Source organism: Mobula birostris, chromosome 24 (assembly GCF_030028105.1).
Source record: "Mobula birostris isolate sMobBir1 chromosome 24, sMobBir1.hap1, whole genome shotgun sequence".
In the NCBI taxonomy this organism is placed as follows: domain Eukaryota; kingdom Metazoa; phylum Chordata; class Chondrichthyes; order Myliobatiformes; family Myliobatidae; genus Mobula; species Mobula birostris.
The window spans coordinates 5,376,781-5,384,450 of NC_092393.1; the positions used below are offsets into that span (position 1 = coordinate 5,376,781).

General features: G+C 46.0%; 1 non-coding gene across 1 annotated transcript; it reads right to left on the reverse strand.

Moving 5' to 3' along the window:
* Positions 1–3,710: 3,710 nt before the first annotated feature.
* Positions 3,711–3,783, reverse strand: trnar-ucg (transfer RNA arginine (anticodon UCG)). Its single transcript has one exon. It is a non-coding gene; the product is annotated as a tRNA-Arg (tRNA).
* Between the last annotated feature and the right edge of the window lie 3,887 nt (positions 3,784–7,670).

A 7,670-nucleotide genomic window follows, 5' to 3' on the forward strand; every position in this document is an offset into this window, starting at 1 on the left:
CTGGTATTACCTGCCTGGATTCATGGGGTTTGAGGAACTGGATGTAGGTAGGGTTGGAACTGTAACACAGTGTTCATAGGGATTTAGTCATGAGTCCAGACAGAATTATTTTCACTTCACTCCTGCGAAAAGGTGAGAGAGGGAAATGCTTCCATTAACCTACTCTGAACTCCCTGATATCACAAGGTGTTTGTATCTTCGTAATCAAATAGTTGTTCATTCAAATACCATCTGTCAGCTCAAGGGAATCCTACCTATTTCCCTCTCTGCACACCTCCCAATAATACCTTGCTGTGAAAGAGTGAGCCAGTTTGTTCTTCCATCCGTGGTTCTGTGAATCCAAGTGTGCTACTGTCTAGAGAGTAATGCAGAGACTGACAAGAGCGGAGGGCACTGGCTGCGTTGTGGACAAGTCCATAATGCAGGTCACAAATTAAAGGTTTCCTCATCCTCTGAACTGTTGCTTGTAGGACAAAGATTGTTCAACAATTGCTTCTACTTGCACCGGTGTAAGAAAAGAGTTAAATTTGATTCTTTCTTGATCTGTGCTACGGTGTGTAAAACAAGATGGGAAGTTTGTAAGATAAAATAATGTCAGCCTGGAATGTGGTGGTAGTCTAGATATATGCATGAGTGCACATCCTTGAGATGAGGTGCTGGTGAAGAATGCTTTTCTCCTTACAGACCTTTTGTCTCTATTTCTAAGTTATGTGCCTAGGCCAAAGGTCACAAGAGATAAGGTACAGGCTGGTACTACTAAGGGATGGAAAAGTACAAGGGTAAAGTTGTTAGATTTTTAAAGGGATCCTTAAGAGCATAAAAAGGGGGTGATTTGTCTGTGCAAGGGCAATCTTCTCTTTGGCTGGGTCATGACTAATGCTGATGTCCGGAGTTAAAGCCAAGAGGGAGAGAGACCTGAAAAGCTACAAGGACACTCGCAGTTTCCTCCGGTGGTTTATTGTGTGGTGTGGCTGCAAGTATTATTTTGTCTCTTTTACTACTTCATTAACCATTTTTTCTTTGTGTAGTTTATTCGAATTAATTTCTCATAATAAAAGATTCAAAGTACATTAACTATCCAAGTATGTATGCCTTATACACCCCTGACATTCATCTTCCCACAGACAGCAACGAAACAAAGGAAACCTGTTCAAAGAGAAACGTCACCCCCCAGCACAAAGAAAACATCATGCACACGGCTACCGAAAAAATCAGCGAAAACCTCAGAACATAAAACACAAAACCAGGCATATTCAGTTCAGCTCAGTATTCTTATCTGCAGGCCACCCCGATTCAAAATTGTCCCAAAATAGCAACAAAAAAAGGAGAAACCAGAAACACATTGTAATGTGAACTGCAGAGTCCACTCCACAAACTGGGTCGATTAAACCTTGCCCATTGGTGTTGCTCCCTCCATCCATGCTGAGCTAGTCAACTTCATCAACTTTGCCTCCAACTTCCACCCTGCCTTCAAATTTACCTGGTCCATTTCCAACACCTCCCTCCCTTTTTTCGATCTCTCTGGAGACAGTTTATCCACTGATGTCTATTATAAACCCACAGACTCTCACAGCTACCTGGACTATACCTCTTCCCCCACTGTTACTTGTAAAAACGCCATCCCCTTCTCTCCATTCCTCCATCTCCACCGCATCTGCTCTTAGGATGAGGTTTTTCATTCCAGAATGAAGGAGATGTCCTCCTCCTTCAAGGAAAGAGCTTCCCTTCCTTCACCATCAATGCTGTCCCCAACCGCAACTCTTCCATTGCACGAACGTCTGCTCTTCTCCATCCTCCCTACCAGGGATAGCATTTCTCTTGTCCTCACCTACCACCCCACCAGTCTCCGCATCCAGCACATAATTCTCCGGAACTTCCACCATCTCCAACGGGATCCCACCACCAAGCACATCTTTCCCTCCCTCCCCCCACTTCTTGCTTTCCATAGGAATTGCTCCCAACACCACTCCCTTGTCCATTCATCCCTCCCCATTGATCTCTCTCCTGGCACTTATACTTGCAAGCGGAACAAGTGCTACACCTGCCCCTGAACAGTCCTTCCAGATGAGGTGACACTTCACCTGTGAGCCTGTTGGAGTCATATACTCTGTTCGGTGCTCCCGGTGTGGCTTCTTACATATTGGTGACACCCAATGCAGATTGAGAGACCACTTCACTGAGCACCTATACTCCATCTGCCAGAAAAGGTGGAACCTCCCAGTGGCCCCAATTTTAATTCCACTTCCCATTCTCATTCCAATATGTGAATCCATGGTGTCCTCTACTGTCGCCATGAGGCCACACTTGGGTTGGAAGAACAACACCTTGTATTCCGTCTGGGTAGCCTCCAACCTGATGACATAAACATCGATTTCTTGAACCTCTGGTAACCCCCCTCCCCCCCACTTCACCATTCCCCATCTCCTTTTCCCACTCTCACCTTATCTCTTTACCTGCCCATCACCTCTCTCTGGTGTTCCTCCCTCCATTTCTTTCTTCCATGGCCTATCCTCTCCTGTCAGACTCCCCCTTCTCCAGCCCTGTATCTCTTTCACCAATCGACTTCCCAGCTCTTTACTTCATCCCCCTCCCTCTTGGTTTCACCTACCACCTATCTCCCACCTTTTAAATCTACTCCTAATCTTCTCCGGCCGGCAGTCGGCTCAGCCCAAAACGCCTGCTGTACTCTTTTCCATAGAAGCTGTCTGGCCTGCTGAGTTCCTCCAGCATTTTGTGTGTGATGCCTGATCCTCCACCTTAATACCATATGCCCAGTATCCTCCCATATCACCTGATCCCTTTGTGTCCAGAAATTTACCAACTCCTGCGCTCTGACACCCTGAAATGGCCAGAGAGCGTATCGTATTGACATTGAAGGGCCAATCCCAGCGAACGGAACAATGGCACTGAACAGCAGCAACGACGCAGCCATCAGTAGATTTGTTACTCAAGCAAGGACTCAGCGGTCACGTGTCCAAATTTGTTTATAAACTGAAGGGAGATAAAGTTAGTCCTTTCGGAGAGGAACACGTGGATCGTAATATGCCAGTGATTTCTCTATTCCTTCCATAAGATGTCGGCTCACGGTCTGTACCCTGGACCGACTCTGTCACTGGCGTTGCAATGAGCTCAGGGACTTCGTCTTTAAGGTTAAAGATAAGGTTTGACAATGTCGGGAATCTGAAGTAAGAGAAAAGCTGGCAAGACAATAGGAAGAAATAAATTCGGGTCAGGCGGGCAGCAGTCTGGGACCCATCCTGTAGCCAGGAAGTACAAAGTCACAAATATTTTTTACCCATTGGAGTAAGTGGGCGTGTTATCAGCCTCGTGGACAGGTTGTGATTGAGGAGCCGAAAGTCCTGACTGTGCATTCCGGAATTACAATAAATAACCAGCAGCTCCCCGCCCTAACCGGACCAGCTGACGTGGGCAGAGCAGAGGGTGGCAGATACCACAGTCCCGGGCTTCGCCCACTGCCCCAGCCCTGCTCTGGGGCGGGGGGGACCAGGGACGGATTCCCCGGAGTGCCGGGCTGAAGACCGCCGTTTGAAGCAGCCCCGGGGAAGGAACGCGCCCTCACACGGCTCGTATTGTCTCTTCCCGAATAGTATCAAACATTTTATATACAATTAAATAAACTGGTTTAAACGCTAGGGTTAAACACTGCTGCTCATGTTAAAACACGTTTAAAAAAAACTTTGCATAAAAGGCGACCACGAAGGGACTCGAACCCTCAATCTTCCGATCCGAAGTCGGACGCCTTATCCATTAGGCCACGCGGTCAGTGCAGCTGCTGCTGTGGGCTACACATCGGCAGTGGTGACGGGAGGCTTGCAGCCAGCCCCGATCGTCACTCCGCCTGCTTCCTGCACCCGCTCGCTCTCCATCACTCCCCATTGCAACCGAACATACCGGAAATTGGAAATAAGAGCCCAGAAAATGTTGAAAACGCTCAGCCGGTCAGGAAGAATCTGTGGAAAGAGAGGCAGTTAACCTTCCGGATTCTGCAATTTAAAACTAACTTGTTTCGCCCAGGTCTGACCAAGATAGAAACGTAGAAAACATACAGCACAATACAGGCCCTTCGGCCCACAACGCTGTGCCGAACTTGTCCCTACCTTAGAACTACCTAGGCTTTACCCGTAGCCCTGTATTTTTCTAAGCTCCATGTACCTGTCCAGGAGTCTCTTAAAGACCCGATTGTATCGGTCGCCGGCAGCCCATTCCACGCACTCACCACTCTCAGCGTGAAAAACTGCCATCTCTTCTGTACCTACTTCCAAGCACCTTAAAACTGTGCCCTCTCATGCTAGCCATTTCTGAGGTAGAAAGATTTTTAAAATTAATGATCATCAATACTAAGACTAATTGTACTTTTTTAAAAATCCCTCATTACTAACCAAGGTACAGTGCGGAAGCTGAGGTTCGTCTCCCTCACAGAGATGGGCAAGATCAACTATCATTTGTTTAGTAATCTCTTCAGTGGATGGTTTAGGAACCTAGCCATTGGCTTTGACCTCCACTGGACAAATGATATGGGGGGGGGGTGAATAAATTGGTTTATTCAGAGAATAGTAGATTGAGACAATAGACAATAGGTGCAGGAGTAGGCCATTTGGCCCTTCAAGCCTGCACTGCCATTCACTGTGATCATGGCTGATCATCCACAATGAGTATCCAGTTCCTGCCTTATCCCCATAACCTTTGATTCCGCTATCTTTAAGAGCTCTATCCATCTCTTTCTTGAAAGCATCCAGAGACTTGGCCTCCGCAGCCTACTGGGGCAGAGCATTCCATATATCCACCACTCTCTGGGTGAAAAAGTTTTTCCTCAACTCCGTTCTAAATGGCCTACCCCTTATTCTTAAACTGTGGCCTCTGGTTCTGGACTCACCCATCAGCAGGAACATGCTTCCTGCCTGCAGCGTGTCCAATCCCTTAATAATCTTATACGTTTCAATCAGATCCCCTGTCATCCTTCTAAATTCCAGAGTATACAAGCCCAGTCGCTCCAATCTTTCGACATATGACAGTCCCGCCATCCCAGGAATTAACCTTGTAAACCTACGCTGCACTCCCTCAATAGCAAGAATGTCCTTCCTCAAATTTGGAGACCAAAACTGCACACAGTACTCCAGGTGTGGTCTCACCAGGGCCCTGTACAGCTGCAGAAGGACCTCTTTGCTCTTCTACTCAATTCCCCTTGTTATGAAGGCCAGCGTGCCATTAGCTTTTTTCACTGCCTGCTGTACTTGCATGCTTGTTTTCAGTGACTGATGTACAAGAACACCTAGATCTCATTGTGCTTCCCCTTTTCCTAACTTGACTCCATTTAGATAATAATCTGCCTTCCCGTTCTTACCACCAAAGTGGATAACCTCACATTTATCCACATCTGCATCTGCCCACTCACCCAGCCTGTCCAAGTCACCCTGCATTTTCATAACATCCTCCTCACATTTCACACTGCCGCCCAGCTTTGTGTCATCGGCAAATTTGCTCATATTACTTTTAATTCCCTCATCTAAATCATTAATATATATTGTAAACAGCTGCGGTCCCAGCACTGAACCTTACGGTACCCCACTGGTCACTGCCTGCCATTCCAAAAGGGACTCGTTAATCGCTACTCTTTGTTTTCTGTCAGCCAGCCAATTTTCATTTCAATCCATGTCAGTACTCTGACCCCAATACCATGTGCCCTAATTTTGCCCACTAATCTCCTATGTGGGACTTTATCAAAGGCCTTCTGAAAGTCCAGGTACACTACATCCACTGGCTCTCCCTTGTCCATTTTCATAGTTACATCCTCAAAAAATTCCAGAAGATTAGTCAAGCACAATTTCCCCTTCGTAAATCCATGCTGACTCGGACCAATCCTGTTACTGCTATCCAGACGTGTCGTAATTTCATCTATTATAATTGACTCCAGCATCTTTCCCACCACCGACGTCAGGCTAACCGGTCTATAATTCCCTGTTTTCTCTCTTCCTCCCTTCTTGAAGAGAGGGACAACATTAGCCACTCTCCAATCCACAGGAACCGATCCTGAATCTATAGAACATTGGAAAATGATTACCAATGCGTCCACAATCTCTAAAGCCACCTCCTTAAGTACCCTGGGATACAGACTATCAGGTCCTGGGGACTTATAAGCCTTCAGACCCAACAGCCTATCCAACACCATTTCCTGCCTAATATAAATTTCCTTCAATTCATCCATTACCCTAGGTCCTTTGGCCACTATTACAACTGGGAGATTGTTTGTATCTTCCCTAGTGAAGACAGATCCAAAGTACCTGTTCAACTCGCCTGCCATTTCCTTGTTCCCCATAATAAATTCACCCGCTTCTGTCTTCAAGGGCCCAATTTTCGTCTTAACAATTTTTTTCCTTTTCACATACCTGAAGAAGCTTTTACTATCCACCTTTATATTCTTGGCTAGTTTACCTTCGTACCTCATTTTTTTCTCCATGTATTGCCTTTTTAGTTACCTTCTGTTGCTCTTTAAAAATTTCCCAATCCTCCGGCTTCCCACTCATCTTTGCTATGTTATACTTCTTCTCTTTTATTTTTATACTGTCCATTACTTCCCTTGTCAGCCACGGCCTCCCCTTACTCCCCTTAGGATCTTTCTTCCTCTTTGGAATGAACTGATCCTGCACCTTCTGCATTATTCCCAGAAACACTTGCCATTGCTGTTCCACTGTCATCCCTACTAGGGTATTGTTCCATTGAACTTTGGCCAGCTCCTCCCTCATAGCACCATAGTTCCCTTTGTTCAACTGTAATACTGACACTTCCGAGTTTCCCTTCTCCCTCTCAAATTGTAGATTAAAACTTATCATATTATGGTCACTTCCTCCTAATGGCTCCTTTACCTTGAGCTCCCTGATCAAATCCGGTTCATTGCACAACACTAAATCTAGAATTGTGTTCTCTCTGGTAGGCTCCAGTACAAGCTGTTCTAAGAATCCATCTCGGAGGGACTCCACAAACTCCCTTTCTTGGGGTCCAGTTCCAACCTGATTCCTCCAGTACACCTGCATGTTGAAGTCCCCCATAACAACTGTAGCATTACCTTTGCAACATGCCAATTTTAACTCTTGATTCAACTTACACCCTACATCCAGACTACTGTTTGGGGGCCTGTAGATATCTCCCATTAGGGTCTTTCAACCCTTAGAATTTCTCAGTTCTATCCATACTGACTCTACGTCTCCTGATTCTATGTCCCCCCTCGCAAGGGACTGAATATCATTCCTCACCAACAGAGCCACCCCATCCCCTGTGCCCATCAGTCTGTCCTTTCGATAGGACGTATACCCTTGAATATTCATTTCCCAGGCCCTGTCCACTTGAAGCCATGTCTCTGTTATTCCCACAACATCATACTTACCAATTTCCAACTGTGCCTCAAGCACATCCACTTTATTTCTTATACTCTGTGCATTCATATACAATACTTTTAATTCATTACTCCCCTCACCTCCCATATCAATTCCTATTTCACTTGGCCATACTGTACGATCCCTTCTTGAGCTTTCTGCTCTGTTGATTCTGCTGTCTTTCTGAACTTTTCTAATTCTCACTTTCCCTTTACCTCCATCCTTATGTTTCCAGTTCATCCCCTCCCCCCCACTACTTAGTTTAAACACACCCGTGTTGCA